This window comes from Apus apus, chromosome 1 (assembly GCF_020740795.1).
Source record: "Apus apus isolate bApuApu2 chromosome 1, bApuApu2.pri.cur, whole genome shotgun sequence".
Taxonomy (NCBI): Eukaryota; Metazoa; Chordata; class Aves; order Apodiformes; family Apodidae; genus Apus; species Apus apus.
The window spans coordinates 192,111,473-192,130,758 of NC_067282.1; the positions used below are offsets into that span (position 1 = coordinate 192,111,473).

At 37.1% G+C, this 19,286-nt stretch overlaps 1 protein-coding gene across 5 annotated transcripts in view; it reads left to right on the forward strand.

Moving 5' to 3' along the window:
- SRPK2 (SRSF protein kinase 2) overlaps positions 1 to 19,286 on the forward strand; it is a 136,559-nt gene that overhangs the window by 5,473 nt on the left and 111,800 nt on the right. The window lies entirely within an intron of this gene.

A 19,286-nucleotide genomic window follows, 5' to 3' on the forward strand; every position in this document is an offset into this window, starting at 1 on the left:
GCCTGTGCTAGTAAAGCTCCTGTGGATGCATGCCAGAATTGGATTTGCTTTCATTGCTGCAGCCATGTAGTGTTGACTCATGTTGTCCACCAGGATCTCCAGGTCCCTGTCAGCTGATTCCCAGCCATTTTCTGTCCCTGCCTGTGCTGGACTCCTTGGTCATGTGAGGTTTTGAACAGTTAGTGAATAGAGATGCTATCCTAGGACCTGAATTTCATTAGTAATAATTATAATTGATTCAATAACATTGGTTTTAGTATAATGGATGTTTTAGTAAGGAAAATACCCTGGTTTGGCACAGTTACATTTAACAAGAGTGACTGAGAGAGGGAGGGAAAATGATTGCATTTTGTGTTTCAGATCACAGTGAGATGAACTGTTGGGGTGTAATGTTCATGATAACTGGACTGTTTGTTCTGCAGTGCATTTTTATTTTTTTAACTCTTATGTACTGTATGTACTGTAACTACAGAGTAGGATGGTAAGAAATTTTATGGACAAGGCCTGGGCATGGATTTTAAAATATAAAGATCTCTTCCTTTTGTTATGAAGATGATGACAGACTGTAGAAGCTACTGACTTTTTTTTTTTTTTTTATAAATACAATTTGAAGATGTATATGACAGTCTTTACTGAATAAATACTAATGTCAGGTTGTATGAGAAACGTAATTTGGTTTGATAAAAACTAGACCAAATAAAATTATTTTTAGTCTCGGACAACTTCACTGAAAAAGTTCTTTAATGTGAGGGTGGTGGATCACTGAAACAGGTTGCCTAGAGAGGTGGTGGAGGTCCCATCCCTGGAGACATTCAAGGTGAGGCTTGATGGGGCTCTGAGCAATCTGTTCTAGTGTGAGATGTCCCTGCCTATTGTAGGGGGATTGGACTAGATAATTGATTTTGTTCTCCTTGACTATAGGAATAGGTCCCATTTTCCTAGGCTGTTTTTACAAGAAAAAAAAAAACCTTTTAATAATCTTTGAAGGAACAAAGAATTGTCTTTCTACCTGTCTTTACAATTCTCAATATTAAAATCCTTAAGATACTGTTGATTTCAGCCTTTATATATTTGATGTGATAACCCTTGCTTCCTAGTTTTTCTGTTATAATTCATTTTTAAAGACCTTAACCTTTGTTTTCTCATTTTTCACTTTAACAGTCATAGCACTGTCATAGCCATACTCTGTGGCTCTGGAACAGGGCTTAATGGTAGCCTTGGCAGTGCTGGATTAATGGTTGGACCCGATGATTTTAAAGGTCTTTTCCAATGAAAACCGTTCTGTGATATGTCTAAATAGCACATATTCTGGTTTTGTTCAGCAGAGCAGCTGGCAGACTTCTGACTTTTATATCAGGGTCCTACATAATGAAGTAGTGTTCTTCTAGGGAGTGTTCTTCTCTGAGTGTTAATGCTAAAGGAATCTTATCTTGAACTTGTTGTTAAAGGCAAACCACAGAATACAATCCAGTGAAATAATGCTTCTTGACAGTACTGCTGCCTTACTTTCTATTTTTTCCTCAACTAAAGTTAGTCGATTAAATGTCAATAATTTAAATGTAGGAGACTAAAAGAATGAAGGGCTTCAGTTGCCTTGAGCTATTGTCAATGTTTAGTTGGCAGTTTTCTAAAATGGGAGAGAGAAGTCTGTGGTCAAAGGTCAATTGTATTTTCCTATCCATGAGGAAAAAAATTAATTTCTCTATTCTTGTTGCAATGATAAAGGTCAGAGCTGTCTAGGTACAATATATGTACCTAAAATCCTGATACTAAATTATTTACTAATTTTCAAACTGTACTAAAATTGTACTGTTCTTGAATTAATAGTTCTTAAGAAAATTCTCACTTGGGACATCTTTGCATTGATCTGTTTTATTCTCTACTCTCAGCCCAATAATTTTTCTGTTTAATAGTTGTGCTTGTCTCCTATTCACTACCCGCCTGCTGTTGCTCTCCTATATGTGATGTTATTCCTTGTTCATAGACTGAGACATGTATGTTTCTATAAAACAGTTATAAAGTGATTCTTAAGTAGTTTCATGGAGTTTGGAGCTGAATATTATAAAAGTGATGTTTCTGAAAGGTTGCTGTAAGGGGAGCAAAGGTATGATTGAGCTGTATCCTCAAGAGAGAAGGAACAGAAGGAACAGTAAATAGAGCAGGGTGTGTGTTCTTCCTCTTCCAGAGTGATTGGGAAAGAAACAACTCCAAATTCCTTTCCAGGACCTTCAGAAGGCTGGGCTTCAGTTGGGCTTTGTCCTGCTGCTATAGGCAATTACATGGGCTGGGCCCACTCTCTTGTGCTATGTAGGACTGGGGAAGTGTTTAAGGTAGCTGGATTTATTCCTTTCTCCTGCCAGAGTGTGAGTTCCCAGTGGTAACTTACCACCTTTGGTGAGGGACAGTTGTGCACTTTAACATCACGTATCCTGTAGAAACAAAGAGCAGAACACTGAATCCTAGAAAAAAAAAAAGGCTTAGGTTGCTGAAATCCAAGTAGAAAGTAATTTAGAGAATGCCAATTAAGTGCAGCAAAGGCTGTAGTTAAGTAAGGTACATAGGAAGACTTTCTTTAAACAATTTTTTTTTTTGCTATTTTAATAGCTAATATAAAAGCTATTTATAAAAAAAAGCTGATTATAAAATATTTTTGAGTAAATTGTGCTCCTGTATAAATTGTTTTATATTTGTGACAATGGTTCACATCTTACTATCTCAAAAAAGATGTAGAACTAGAAATTGTTCAAACAAGGAGGTAGTAAAAGTGATTGAGGATATTGTACAGCTTCATTTATGTCTAGTGCTACTCAGATACACAAAGTTGATTAAGAAGCATTTTGACATTCCTGAGAAATCATCACTGGTATAGACAGAGAAGGAGTAACTTGCATTTTTTCATTACAAAACAGCAATATTTAAAGAATGACTTAAGTGCAGTACAGTAAAAACAGCAAAATGTGGCTTTGTAATTTCTTGTAGAGGCCATATTATAGATGAGTTTAAGAAGGATAAGACTGGACACTAGAACTGTCAGTAGTTTTTAAGCATACTACTGTCAGTGCAATTTGACTTTCCAGGCTAGTGTTTGCTGAAGTCCAGTCATGCAAGTTTGTCCTAATACAGGTGACCCACTTGCACTCTGATCTCTGAACATGTTTCTGGCACCTAGTAGTATGGTACTGACCTAAGTATGTATTTGATTTAAATTAGTGTGGCAGCTCTTAGATTTTTAAGGCCACCTCAGTAGATCACTTGCACCATCTGATAGTATGCATGAGCCTGACGGTATCTGTGAGCCTAGATCCAAACCGTGCTTGGATGATCTAACATGTGGCACTCCTGTACCTGGCTGAGGAACGAGCTGTGAAACTGCAGTTAGCTACTAAATCTGAGTCTACACAGTGAGTGACTCAGTAGAGGTGTGCTTTTGAGAAGAGCTTTCATAAAGGGGTGGGGAGGCATGCCAAGGAGTGCAAAATACAGGAGTGGGTGTGCCTGAAATGCTCCTTTTCCTGTAGACTTTGATGCCATCTGCAGGTCTGAGTTTGATGCCAAATTCAGCCTTGGATTGAAAGTCGTGAATCTAAGAAATTGGGTTATTTCCTCTGTTGCTGTGAACAACTAGCTTTGTTTTAAAGCTTCGGTTCTCATGCTTAATGTAGTACCTCGGTAATTCACTGACCTGTGAAATAAGAGTTACATGCCTGAGGGAACTTCAAGCCTGTCATTTCAACCTGCCATGTGCAAGTGTCAAATCACAGGATTAAAGGCTGTGCTAGGCTTTGGCGAGGGATGGCCAGTAGTTTTGCATCTCTTCTGTAGAATGATCAAGAGCAACAGCCTGATGGGAGTTGGAAGACGTGATGAAAGGGAGCGGTTGCTGTTGAGTTTCACTAATACATAGGTATCAGAGTGCTGGTTGATTGCAGCCAAGTGGCTCTGAGTCACAAAACAAGCACATCGGGTGATGTACTGAAAAATAGGCTGTTTGGGTGATTAAAATGATTTTTCTTTTTAGAATGGCTGTCACAATTCTACATTTTTATGAAAGAGCTAGCCCTGAGGAGGTCAAAGGCTTAAGTTTTTCAAGTTCCCTTTCCTGGTGTCACAAGGCATAATACGACAGATCCCTGTTTCCAGGATCTGTTCTCATGTGAATGTTTTAAAATTTTAACTGTGTGAGGGAAACTTGGAAAAGACCATGAGCTTCATGATACTATTGTGAGTTCCAGCTCAAAAGAGCAGGAATAATATTTACCAGATAATATTGTCTGAAAAAAAATACTTCTTTTTTTTTTTTTTAAGTATTTTGTTACTTGGGGTGACCTGTTTTGCCTATTAGTAACACAGTATTTCAGCACAAGCTGTAGTACAAGTCTCATTATATTGGTCCCAGACATTTAATGAAATGCTATTACAGAATCACAGAATTTTCATGGTTGGAAAGGACCTCTGAGATCACCGAGTCCAGCCATCAACCCAAAAAAACCCCAAACACAACCAACCACAGACACTCCCCCAAAAAACACCCATCAAAAAATTCCCAGTTATTAGAGCATTGCCTCTGTTTTTTATGTCAAATTTTAGTGTTTTTTTTTTTTTAATTTGCTTTCCAGAAATATTTGCCATATAACAACTTGTAAGTCTTGGATTGCATCAAGAATGATGAGAAGATGACACACAGCAATTTTGGTAGCTGCTTCCAGCACTGTGCATTTTATAGAGTTGCTCTTTAACATGGACAAGCAGTCCTGGGAGCAAGGACCTTTGTGTTGAATTCAGTATTGCTGTTGTGAGCAGACGTAATCTGGGCACATCTGCTAGTCTAGGCTTTTGGAGAGCTGGATATGAAAACACAATGTGTGACTCTCAAAACGACTTAAAATGAGAGGCAGAGCTATAAAGAGCTAAGCTGAGGCTACCACTATATTTTAGATCACCAGATACCTGTTAGACAACTGCTTTGGTGTTTAGTGTGGATCAGTTACTTTTAGGTATTGCATTCTGATTGCTAATCCGACTTGTTTAGTAAATCAAGACGCTAGAAACTAGGTCAAAATTATTTATTCAATAAACAATATATATTTTCCCCCAATTTTCTAAAAAAAACATTGTTGAGAATGGATTGGTTTATCTAAAAATGTTGCAACAAAGCTGTCAAACCTTCTGCGTATAGGAAAGATGCTTCAGAAAAGCAAATTATTTCTTATTAAGAAATAGAATAACTGTATTCTCTCATGTTTATTTTTGAAGTCAGAAAAAAAATCTGGATTTTATAATGACAATATTTGTCTTGGGAATAAAGATTTTATTCTTTTAAAGTGACAATTTTGATCTAATTTTATGTTTCTAAAATGTCTCTCACAGGGTGCCAAATCTTGTCCTTATTGTAGCATTATGAAACTTGAGTGAAGTGTAATTAGACTAGGCTCCCTTCTCTGCTTATGCCTTCTCTGTGGTAGCTACTAGTTTAAACTCTTGTCCAGTGTTTTGCCAAGCTGGTGAAACCAGAGTAGTTTCAATAGCTGAAATTAAAATTAACATTAAAATAAACTATAACTGAATATGTATATTGAAACAAAAGCAATTATTGATTGTTTCTGCATAGCACGGCCTGGTGTGCAGAATTCTCATTGTGGATCACTGGTGATTAACTGAGAATGTAGTTTGGATGGTAGGATTGGGAATGATCAATGGATTAAATTTATTTTGGGGATAATATTAACCCAGAAGCTTTGTTTTAATTTTCATTTGTTGTTTGAAATAAATACCCTTTTATGGGAAGCTTAATCTGTCTTGGGTGGATTCATAAGGGAGCACGTGACAATCTGAGACTAATCAGATGCAATGATAAGTCTGGTTTTAAGACACACATTGCTGACCATTATGGCCAAAGGTGAAAAGTTGTAAACTTAGTATGGTTTGACTCTACCAGGTGAATTTGATAGAGAAATTTTGGATTGCAATTTTGATCCATCATTCTTTCTGGTAAATCAAATGTTCCGTTTCCCTGCTAGTCTGTTGTAGGGCCTGACCAGCAGTTGTGCATCTGGCTTGTGGGCTTTGCCATTTGTCTGTTGCTACTTTTTCAATGTCACAATCCACAGAAGTTTCAGACTTCCCTTGTGAGAAGGTATTGAACCTTATCTTTAATTTTGGTCTTTGCTGTGCTTGGACTGTTCTGCATCTTCTGCCAGCTTCCCAGGCCTTGTTTTAGCCACAACCAGTCCCCACAGTTAGCACAGAGCTAAGCATCCCAGAGATGCCATGGGTTGCAGGAAAATGAAAGAAACGGATTCTGGAAACAAACACCACATAAAATCAAAGCCAATTGCTTTTGAGTCAACAGGGATGCACATTAGGTACAAATAAAATTGGAGCTACCTTATCACCCACAATTTAAGATTGTGAGTGTGTTGAGGTTGTGAATTCAAAGTAGTTTTAAAAAAGGGAGGAGAGGGAAGTTACTTTTTCCCTTGCAGAAAACTGTTGACGTTGTATGTAATAATTCTTATACGTTGTAATTTGTAACTATGTACCATTAGTTTTCTGATATTCATTGGTTTTAGGACAGCTTGCTTAAATACTAACATGCTGTTCATAGGAAAACTATAAAAAGTACCTTCAGATGCTGTAACTGAGTTCATTAACACCACAGCAAAGCAAATATTTGAAATTTTTTAAGATTTTTATAATAGACTCTGCTTCTGGCATATATTTCATTAAGGTAGTACTGTGTTTACACATGTTCTAAAGACCTACAAACAATTAAAATTCTAGGCCTCTCTTAAATGGATTTGATATTTTCTCTTTGCAAATGAGGAGAAGGAACATGTTGTAGTTTAACTTGGATTGTATACATGTAAAAAGGAATAATTCACTCTTCTAATTGCGCCACATCTGAATCAAAGTATTTGATATATTAGATAAATATGTTAAGCAGTGAAGTCACCTTAAAAATAGAAGTATGAAAAAAGGTAAAAGAAAGTCCTCTCATGACTGTTGTAACAGTGAAAAGTTAAGTGATAGCAAAAAACTATCTTCTCAGTTTATTTGAGGGATTCATAGATTGCTAAAAATTACTTTATGTGATCTCTTCAACAAGTGAGGAAGGAAACCTCACTTCATTTCTCTGGAGGACATACACTTAAATGGAAGAGTGTGACTTGAGATTTTAAATTGGGAAGTGGCATTGTTTACGTTGACCGCATCTCTCTCAAATGGATGAGGCTTTGTGCAGCCTGGTCTAGTGTGAGGTGTCCCTGCTCATAGCAGGGAGGTTGGAACTTGATGATCTTTAAGGTCCCTTCCAACCCTAACCATTCTATGGTTCTGTATGATTCTAAATCCATTCAAATGTGTGATTAAAACCGACAAAAATAATGGAAGAGTTAGCAAAAACTTAATCAAATCAGACCAAATGGGACCTCTGAGAGTTGTTCCTTAGTATCAAGACATGATGAAGAAAATGCAGAGAACTTGATTGTCCTGATAGTTTATTCAGTGTTTTTAAGACATAGCAATGTCCATTTGCAAGGGCAATGGAATTGAGCATGTGCCAGCTTCAATTCAATTACGGTTCATAGACTGAGGTATTGAATTGAATTGAAACTGCACATTGTTTGAATTAATACAGTAAACGCTGAACTATGGTGCACCAGACACTGGCATATTTGATTTAGCAATGATTGCTGCTTTACAGCGATCTCCAGCAGGAAGATGACTTGATAGCTAATCCTTGGATTAGAGGGCAGAGGCTGATTAAGACGACCACTACTTCAGCAGAAAAGGGAAGGTCTGATTTACAGTCAGTCACTGATGGAGGAAGAAATGTGTATGCACTCCAACTGCTGTGAGCAAACACCAGAAATGCTTAAATCTGTGGAAACTGTAAGCTAGGACTTAGTGAGATTAAGAGTGTGTGTGTTTAGGTACATGTAAATATAAATAATATAAAGACTTCGTAGCAAGATATTTTATTTATACTTTTTATGTTATTTCCCATCCTAGTAACACACTCTTTGACTGTTTTATTTAGCAAATGATTAATTACCTTTATTATTAATCCAGTTTTCTATATGGAGGCTGGGAGGGAAGGAATCCAATATTCTGGCTATATGTTTTCTCAGCCTGAAGTTGTTTTCTGCTTATTTCCCATGTTTGCAGCATTATCCTCACCCCACCAGCTGCTGAGGTCTTGTACTATTGTGGCTGGGACCTTAAGTATGTCTCCTCGGGCTAAACAGCTACTAATTCATCCATGTATGTACACGGTCTCCTTCGAAATCATAGTCTTTTCCCACTGCTTTGTTACATCCAGGTTTCAGACAGGTTGCTGGAATTTGTTATGCTCAAAATATTGTTGTAAGCCAAGGAATGATCACCATTTGCAGAGTCAAGAATTTGCAGTTAGTGTAGTGAAAGTCTTAGTGGTCCAATCAAATAATTATTGGTAGTTACAGTGATATTAGTATTTGTTTCAAATTGTTTACAGTCAACACAATACATGCACAAACTTTGTAATATCTGCTCTTTTCTGAAGCTATACCTACCCTTCTAAGGTGGATGGTTTCGTTTGGGAAAGGGATGGGTATGGCCAGTGATCAGCCTCTTGAGTGCCTGCTGGGAAGTGTGTGAGGTTGATGTTGGTAGCTTCTTCCTTCTCATTCTGAAAATCCACTTGGCTCATTTTTATCTGTTTCTACAGGTTGTTCTTTCTGTGTTGCCTTTAAATTCGTGTTACAATCTATGTCAATCCATCCAAAATTACTACGTAGTGGTGCATTTTACATATGTTTGGTGCTTGTTCTTTCTTCTTCCTGTAAGCATCTTTGCCGAACTCCCAGGTTGCAGTCCTGTGGCCAGCAACTGAGCGTTGGCGAGGTGTTTCGTAGCCCTGGGCCTCTATGTTGTCCTGTGACTTAGTAGTATAACAAAAGGGACTACACCTGTACAAACTGTACAAAGCTAAGCGACAGGTAAAATGGATTAGGTAACAGTAATTTGATCAGTAGACCGTTGCTGTTGAATGCTAAAACAAATCTCCAGGCAGGCCAAGACAGGTTCAAGTATAACCCATTAAGTCTCAAGGCTTGTGTTATGAGCTTGATACAAAGCCTGTGGCCCGTTACAGACAATGGCAACAACCATATTTATGGGCCTCGTGGTCTTGCTTTGTGTGGTCTCTGGTGAGGAGCAATCAATCCTTTCAGGTAACCTGGAAGCAAATATGCTGAATTCATAAAATTGCTGCCATGCTCTGAAACTTGCTGCTGCTGCTCAGGTGATTTCAAAGCTTGTAAGATGCAGCTGTGAAGTTACAAGGCATAAATTTAGTGCTGATCTGGTGATCCCCCAGTGAAGTGGCATACTGGACCTTTTCCCAGGAAAATGGATGACCTTGGGATTCAAAAGATAGCACAGCACATATGAAGGAATATTTGCAAGTAGCTCGCAAGCAGAAATTGTGTCAGAGAAAGGGGCTCTTGTTGTACATTTGAAAAATTTTGAAAGGATTAGCTTTGAGTTAAAATTCAAATACAGACTGCTTTGTTTTTACAGAAAGTCCATATAGACTTTAATTATTTTATTAGCGTTTTAAAATTTCCATGCTGGGAACTGCAGCAGTAGGCAGTGACAAAATTTATTTGCAAATTGGCTTTGTAAAGACTTCATAAGGTTGAATTTTGTTAAAGTATGATCTTGAAATATTGGTGGTTTGCAGAGTAGCTTTTGGTTTCATTTAGTTGGTTTTATTTACATTTAACATGTAGTTATTCAACACTTCATTAGAAAACTGTTACTTCTCTCAAAACAACTTTTACCTGCCACCTTGAAAGAATCACTAGAGGCTTTTAAGTGTAAGTGATCAAAGCTGTCTAGCATTTTGTATTGAATTGACATTTTAGCTAAAATAGTTGAAAGGGCATTTTCAAAGTATGATCTTTCTTCATTACAGAAGAATTACTGTCTGTATTCTAAAGTAGATAAAAAATGTGCCAGGAAATAATGAAGAGATCTTGTGAGTATTTTAGAGTTATAAAGATATTATAAGGAAAAGACTGTCTGGTCTATGTATCTCTTCAAGATTGAGAAAAAAAAATATTTTTTCTTTTGTGACAATGACATCGGTAGCTTTTTTATATGAAATGTGTAAAAAAAGTGCAATAATAATAAGCAATTTCTATGTGTTTGTATGTGTGTGTAAATAAGTATATTTGAGATGTGCTATAATAATACCCTTTAGGCTAAGGTTACATATAGCAGGTAATACAGATAAAGGAAAGTGAATGTAAAGCAGATAATTCAGTTCTGTTCCATATTTCAGTGCTCCATAAGTTAGAGATGCTATATTAAAGATTTTAGTTCTGTGAGCATTTATATCCAATGTCACCTCTTATCTGCCTACCTCCTTGGCTTTCTTTTGCATGTGCTGTGGATGCTTCTCTCTGTTCTCCACCATAAGTCCCAGATGTGTTCACCTGCCCACTAAGAGGAGTCAGAGCGCCTTTACTCTCTCCTGACCTTCACTGGGCCCTCTTCAATAAGCAGAGCTGTTCCTTGTCTCTCAAGCCTACCTAGGGCCATACTGAACCTCCCTTCCTGAAATCACTGGTCACCTGCATGAGGATCTGAGCTTCTCCTGTAGCTGCTACCCCATCTTTGCGTGATGTGCTAGCTGGCCAAGAGGTGTAGTGCTTGTGGTGACTGGTGTGGAGTTTGATCTGGGCTGGTTGACAAGCAAGCAGCAGAACTTCAGCAGCTCGACAAGCCAGATGGAAGAGACAAGAGCTGGACTACTCTGACTTACCCTCTGTGAGGTACTAAGAGCTGGATTTTTCCTTCTCAGCTGCCACACAACTTGCTGAAACTGAATAACTGGGAGGCCTCCATCTACTTTTTGAAGTGTTAGAACTGGAAAATATGATTTAAAAGAGAAAAGAAAGGTTGGATAAACAAATTAAAATTATATAAGCTCTGTTTTCTAAGTGATGAGGTAAAAAAGAAGGGTGGTTGTTATATTTGTTTTCTAAAATAAAAAATGCATTTAAAAGCAAGTTGCTAGTTGAAAATAATTATTCAAATTTATTTATTTTTTTGCATATAAGTTTTATTTCCAAGAATACTAAAATCACCACCACTGTGGTGTTTTTGTTTGGAACTATATTGCTAATTATTTGAAAATTTTATTTTTTCATTAACATTTAATTGAGATGTTCTTTTGTCTATTAGAAATGGAGACATAGAAGCAGAAAATATTAAAGTGACATACAGTCTTGTCAATCAGCTGTTATTAATGCTGTGTAATATGTATCTGGATTTTCAGGAGATACTAAAGGTGGCTGTAAAAGCTGCATAACTTCTTGTCTAGTTTGTCTCTCTTACAACTAAGCCAAGCTTGCTACCAGAAACAATTTGAAAGTTTTCTTTTGTATTAGGTAAACTAGGAGTTACCCTGCATTTTATTTCCTTTATTTAGGGTACTTAAATCATCTTCCCATTAAACATATAACAGCAAATCTATGGTAAATCAAAGACTAAACAGATGGGAAATAAGCTCCTGTTCTCTATTTTGTACTCATGAAAGTGAAAGACACAAGCTTTAAAAACAGAATTTTGTAATGGTGGTACTTCTCTGAAATGACATGTTTGGAGAATTATTAAATATTGGATTATTACATAACATAAACCAGGTTATTTGGTGATGCTGTTTTATTCTGCCCATAGAAATATTTTTATTCTAAAGAGAATGTACTACCTTAGGCTTAATTGTGTAACTAGTCTTTGGCCATTTCCTTTGTTTTGGGTGAAGAACAGTATAAGATTTTTCTATATTGGTGAAAAAAAAAATCTGATGGGATTTCTCAAACTTAATGTAGATGTTCTCATGCTTTCTTTTGAGTATTTATATAGTGTTGAAACAAACCACTAGGTGGCAACATCAATTAAAAAAAATTCTTGAGAATTACAATTAAAGTTGTCATGTAAAATGGGACACTAAGCAGTAGGTCTGATTAAAGTGAAAACAGTAAACTTTCTTATATGTAAAATTGTACTGAACTAGGGGAATGGTTCTGAAAAAACACTTGGTGTGGGTGACTGGGGACAGCTAGGTGCATTTGCTTGGACACAGAGGAAATGTTTTCACTTTCATATGTTTGCAATATATATTACACATTTGAAAAGGTGAATTATTATTGTATTACTTCTTGATGAAACTTGTTTTAGCTTGGCAGAAAGAAATAATTGGTGTTGTATCAGTGCTACTTGAGAAACAAAGCCTTGCTGATGTGGATATAAAACAACTAGTGAATGTAAAATGAGTATGAATTTACTGATGGCTGTGGGCGAACGTATGAAATATCAAATGTGTCTGTTGCAAATATAAACTTGTTAATGAATGTGCTGATGATATCTTCTTTGGTGTAGGTGCCACTGCACAACACACAGGGTGGGTTTGTACATGAGATAAAAGACTGAAGAGACTTGTCGTTGAATAGCTTGTGAATGCAGTCTGCTTCCTGCACATCTTAGCACATACAGAAACCATATCCTTGTGTCGTAGGACCTGTCTTGTATGTCGCAGGGCTTGTCTTATCAGAGGTATCTTGTGCTTTTATTTAGATATGTATGTCCTTTTTCTGCATGTCTAATGCTCCTACTTAGGAACTGTTTAAATTTGTATCACAGTCCTGTTTGAGTTATATTGCTTTGGGAATCCATAAAATGAAATTGCTGGCATGATGTAACATTTCTACTTGAGTGCAGTTTTACTGCCTGCTCCATCCTGCCTGCTCCATAAGCATTTTTGAAACATCCATACAGTATGCTGTTCTCTTGTTAGATTTAATTGGAGTGTGATAGCCTATCCCTATTCCTGGGATTTTAGTTCTTTGGGGTTTATTCCCAATGCTTTGTTCTGTCACCAGTGTGTAAGTTCCTAACTCTGCTGTGGTTCTTGGGCATTTTTGAGAAGCTAGCGTTTTCACTTGCTTTAACATTTTGCCTTCATTTTGTCAGGTTTTATAATCATTTTAGCAGGCAGTGGCCAGATGAGCTAAGTTATCTTGGAGTGATTTAGAGTTAGCCTTTCTCCATTCTTTTGTACAGAATAAACTTTGCCTTGCCTGCTGGGTATTAGGGTGTTACCATGACTTTGCTTCTCAGTCCTTGTGTCATGCAGTTTCTCCTAAGCCATTTCTTGTGTGGATGATACAGCAGAAACATTCCCTTGAAGTGCTATTTTTCAGGTGCAGTTGAGAATGCAGAATTTGATGCTCTTTGTGCAGAGTTGCCTCTCTTATAGACCAGACTGGACCACTCATTAGAGAGGTTGTGAGTGGTGCTTCTTAAAATAAGTGATTATGTTCCTGTAGGTTGCTATCTCTAGATATGTGAAGTCTAGGCATATAAGGATTGTGCCTATGTTTGGGTTTTTTTTTATTATTTGTTTATTTGTACGTTTTAAAAAATATTTAACTCCAACTCCTTCTCCATATGTTTTACAGACAAGTAATTACATCGTATGTGGTGGCATTGTCACTATAACTTGATTCTGTGTGTGCATTACCTCTGTAAGTATAGATTAATCTTGTCATATTACATAGGCATTTAAATGCTACTGGGACAAAAGGAAAATATTTCCAAAACTTTATTCTGTGGTAAGATCTATGTCTGTAGAGTATGCTGCTCTAAGTTTTTGTGATGTTTAATAATTCATAGTTTATGTACTGTAATCTCAGAGGAGGATATGTAGGGAGTGCTTCATAAGGTGTGGGCTATTTTAGGTGTTAAGGAGCAATTGAATCACACCAGTACTGTATCTGGGATAATTGAGCAGGGAATGTAAACAGTAAAGTTTACTTAAAGGGGAACATGAGGCAAAATTAGTTGGGAAATGCTGTTAAAGGTTTTTAAGCTCTGACCCAGTATCCAATGCTGACTTTATTGCTGGTTTTTCTCTTACTGGTATTCATTGTTGCATGTTTCTGTAGGTGAAGTATCCTTCTTATGTTTGAGGTGGTCTATGCTAGGGCAAGGCAGAAGCTTGCCTGGGTTACATATTAGGATGTATTTTCTGTCATCATGTTGATTTTGAATCCTGGTGGTATTTCTTCTTCTGTTACAAAGAAACACTTGTAATTCTCTTAGCCATCCTTTTTCTCAGGGTGTACTGTAGCCAAAAATAATGCTTTGTCATTTCTGCTTAGCAACTTTTCTTCTAGGTGTGGCATGAACTTCGCACAGTGGGTGTCTGTGTCCTTGTGGCATTCTTGTTCTTAATGCTTTGCTTTCTGTGATAGCATGGTGTCTGTGTTACCATGGGCTTACTGTGACTGAACCTTTCAAAATGTTTCTCCTTTACCACTTTTCCAACACTTTTTTGTAATTTATGTGGCTCCCTTGCTTCTTCAGGCAGCTCCTGGTTCTGTTGGGACCAGGACAGACATGACATAAATTGAACGTTTCTTGTGATTCAGTATCCATTGTGCTTTGCTTCTTCTGACTTTTTTTCTGATGTTTCAATGATCCTTTATTAGATTTTTTTTTTTTCGGCTGAAGGATTCCATTAGGAATGAGTCCTGAACGCCATTGTTCCTGTAAAAGCTGGGTCTTCTGTTACTAACTTAAGCTGGGTTAGTCACTAAGCAGGTCCCTGATCACATTCATGTCTGGGTCGGCATTTTTTTCTTTGGAAACAAGAATCCTTAAATGGGTTAAAAAAACCCCAACAACAACAAACCAACAGATGAATTGCTTGAACTACCAGCGTCAGCAAGTATCCTATCAGGATTGGTGCTCTGTAGATACCCCAGCATTGTTTTCCAAGGCGCATGAGAAAGTGGGAGGTTTTGTGGGATGTCTGGTTTTTTTTGTCTGCCTCACATGCTGCAAATGTTAGCTCTGTTAACTCCTTCCGTTCAATCTGATTTATTTTTGTAGTGCTTTCCAGTTTAGAGCTTATAGACTGCACATGCTTTTGGTATTTTTTTTCCCATGCAAATAACAATGTTGTTGTTTTCCCTTCCGCTACTTGAAGATAGAGTAAATTCTGTTGGTATGCACTTGGTTTATGTCTCCCTGGTTTTGTGCCTAGCAGCACAAAACTTGGGGAACAGGGACTGCAGACTGTCTCTGTGGTAGAGATATGGGGGCTTCTGAAGAGGAGATGACCTTATGGAGAAGATTCTCTAAAGCAGTAAAGGTTGAACACTCAGTAGCCAAGCTAATAGATCCATTGTTTCTTTAAAAATAAACAAAAGTGCTTAAAATAGGTTGCTGCTTCTTCCTGTACATTACTATTTGTGCTCAGGAGATGCTACCAGTACGTGTGTATTTGTAGACACTGGTAAATAAAAATTCCTTGTGGTTCATCTGTGTTCCAGTGGTTCCATAAGTGAGACATGACAGGAGGGGAAAAATGGTGACTTTGCATAACTACAAGAAACACAAAGTTGACAGTACGTGTTGATGGTGGTCTGAAAAATTCTGAGAGATGGCAGTGGTCTCGGCTCCAAAATCTCAGGAGTGCTGGTGTGGATTTTCATTCTTTGGTACTCCATGCTTTTGGGAAATGGGCTCAGCAAACACTGAATCTTTTTTTGGTAGCTGCAATACAAAACCATTCCTTTGTGTGTAGTAGAGCTATTTTCCTTACTTGTTTTTTCTTTGAAAAAGAAGAGCAAATGCAATGCAGTTTGGCTGCAGGGAATTATATGACTCACTTAGTAAATAAAGAATAATAAAAAACCCCACCTGTTTCTAACGTATTTGCAGTTTTCTGCTGTATGTTTCTGTTGTCTCAGATTTTAATAGGCAAATGATCTAAGTAGCCTAGGCTTGAATTGTTGTTCTGAAAGGTAACTAAATCATGCACTACAAAATCTAGGTGTTCCCATTAAATTAAGATTTCTTTCCATTTGTGTTCAAGTATTAGTTTGTTTAGAGGGTACATGGTAAATTTTACTTAATTTCTACTGCAGTAAAAGGTGAGTTCTCTGTCAAACATGAATTAAGTTTGAAATGCAATGAGCTGTGCAAAAGTCTATGGGGTTAAAAGTCAAATTTTTCCTGGCAAAATAGCCAGTTAGAGATGTGCTATGAATAATTTTAACATAAAGACAAACTCAAAACTCAAATAGTAAAGGAGCTTCAGTTTGACCATTGCCTACTTCTTTTAGTACTCTAGTACATTTTTAAATTTTTTTTTTTGTTTCCTGTTTAATCTTGCCAAAAAGGTTTAAGAGCCCTGTGGAAGCAAGTGGGGTGTTTCCTGTCACTTAGTATTACTGCTTCGTTGAATTATTGGATTGACTTTTTTCCCTACTTCTGTTTGTGCTTCATAGTCAATAAAATAAGTAAAAAGCACCATTTAAAGTGCTTCACAGAAGGTGATATTTATTAGTTGGTTGTCAGGATCATGTGGGTTATATAAAAAAATGCAACTGTCTGTGTAACTGTCATGATATTCTAATGTGCTTTAAACTGTATCATCTAGTGAAATTAATCTACATATTAGCATGTTGAGGGGCTAATATGAGCTTTACGTGTTAATAAATCCCTTGATGTGCATATGAATCAGTCATAGACTGAAAAGATTTATTTTCGTAACTACTGAATACAGATGGTATTCCAGAGAAGTCAGGAGAACTTCAAGATCTTCCAGGGACCTAAAAGGCTTTTAAAGCAGCTACCTTTTTTAAGCAGTTGGTCCTTAAACTGAATCAGGAAGAGAGAGAGGTCTTGAAGACAAACCTTCATGGAAATGTGTGGGAATGGCCTTCTGGGCAGGGAGTGTTGGACTGCACACCCCTGGTTTGGGCAGGTATCTGAGCTTTGCCCTCCTGTGTTAGGAAGGGGTATCAGGCTCCAGGGAGACCAAACAGCGAGTGGCCTTTTAGCACCTGGAGGGGGCCTACAGGAAAGCTGGGGAGTGACTTTTTTCCAAGGACTTGTAGTGATAGGACAAGGGATAATGGCTTTAAACTGGAAGAGGAGAGATTGAGGGTAGACATTAGGAAGAAATTCTTTATTATGAGGATGGTGAGACACTGGAGCAGGTTGCCCAGGGAAGCTGTGGATGCCTCATCCCTGGAAGTGTTCAAGGCCGGGTTGGATGGAGCTCTGAGTAACCTGGTCTAGTGGGAAGTGTCCCTGCCCATCCATGGTTGTATCTAGATGGTCTTTAAGGTCCTTTCCAACCCAAACCATTCTATAATTCTATGATAAGAGCAGTATTGGAGAAGCTTGCAGTAACTGGAGTAAGAAAGCAGTGGGGGAAAAAAAGGTTCAAATCATAGGGAAGTCAGGATCTCTTTATTATGCAGTTCATTTATGACAACTTTCTTGTGATTATTTTTTGTGAGTATTTCTACCCATTTCAATATAATTTATTTTGTGAACATACTTGAAATCTTAAGATATAATAATTTTAGAATTTAATTAAAACTGATTACATTATCTTAATAAAAGCTATTGACTGTGAGAAGTGGTGTGGGAAGGAAATGGAAGAAGGTACTTCTATCTCCTTATTTAAATTGTGGGCGTAGTTAAATTTACCTAAAATCAGCATAAATACCAACAGAATTGTCATTAAGAAAAAAGCACTCCTGGTTGACCTTGTCATCCCTTTTCCTGCTGAAAGTGTACTTTGTGCTTAACATTGTGCTTCCTTGTACTTCTGAAGAATGAGGAAAATTGTGGAATTATGTTTTATGTCAAGAGTAAGATCCCTGTATTACAATGCTCTTTCAGTTAATAGTGTTTGGACAAATTCTCAGGTTTTTTTCCTTCAGTTTTCAACCTAAAGGGAACTGAGGTGGTGGCTGCATTAGGCTGCAAGTCTTTTGCTGCAATTAAGGCTGGTTTGTCAGACTTGAGATGCCACCCTTTGGTTTGTGTTTGCTGTTTCATAAATTGAAGCATTGTTTAGTAATAAACCTATACTAATATGCAGTTTTTCAAATGGATGATTTGAATTTATCTTCAACAACCCCCTGGAAAAGAGCTGATTTTGATCAATAGCAGTGGATTGGTTTCTTGCATTATCCACTCAGTGATTTTTTGACCTAGACTTTTGCTGTCTGGTTGCAGCACAACCTTGACCCAACTGTGCTGTAGATTTACCTTGTGCTTGAGAGGGACCTGTGCTGCTGTGAAGATTATTCTTATGCTGTACTTGAGATGTGCTGCTTTGGAAAGCATGTTTTTGTGTTCTGCAAACCTGGAACTTCTGTCAAACAGGGATCTGTGACTTGTGACTCACTGCTGGACTATGGTGGATGGCTGTAGAAAACAAAGCTTACATAAACTCTCATCACTGTGTTTTTAAAACTAAACCTTACAACAAGTATTATTCCTGTGGTGCTTTATTTTTGGCTTTAGATTATTAGTATATCTGAATATCTTAACTGCAATGATCAGAAGTGCAGATTTGACTTAACAGATGTGGTGTTTCAGGACTGCAATATGTACATTTTGGTCTGCCATGGTTATAATTTAGATGAGAGAACCATAGGTATCAATTTTATGCTGTTCTTTAGTTTGTGCAGTATTATTTAACAATGCATAGAGAAATGACTAGTGTGAGTGAAGCTAACATTGTGTTATTTAAATTTTTGAATACCATTAGGATGAGGCCATTGCCTTAGATGTTGCATTTTGCACTTGCACTGAGGTGAAAAGTATGGAGGGGGCAGAAGTGATTGAAAGGCTCATATTCAGTTGTGTAAGAAGAGCAATCAAAGTGTTAGTCTTACTATATTGAATGAAAACACACCAAAAAATACAGTGGGAAACAGCTTAATTTTTATACCGGAAGAACGGGGAGAAAAAGCTAATTTAACTTTAAATTAGATCACTGAGGAGGCTGCTTGGGAATTATTTAAAAAAAGTAATCATAGAAATTGGCATAGTACATTTTTCTAGGTCAGATTTAAGGAATCAATTTCTAAACCAGGCATTAGAGCATTTATTCATATTATTTGCAGAGACTTCCATGGAGATATAAAACCAAAGCAACTAGGAATACTTAGCTACTTATCTAGGCAATGATGAAGGGGAATAAAAATCTGACTTGTTAAAGGAAAACCTTACAGTAGCTTATAGCAGACTGAAACATGCATAATTAAAAGATTATGTCATGGTGAATTATTCCAGTATGAGCTTACTTCTGAATTTGCTTCATTATTTGATTGTGATGCTGCTAGTGATGAACTGAAATCAACTCCTTTGGTAATTTAATAAAATATAAGGAGATGATTTATAATCTCAATGTTGTACAGATT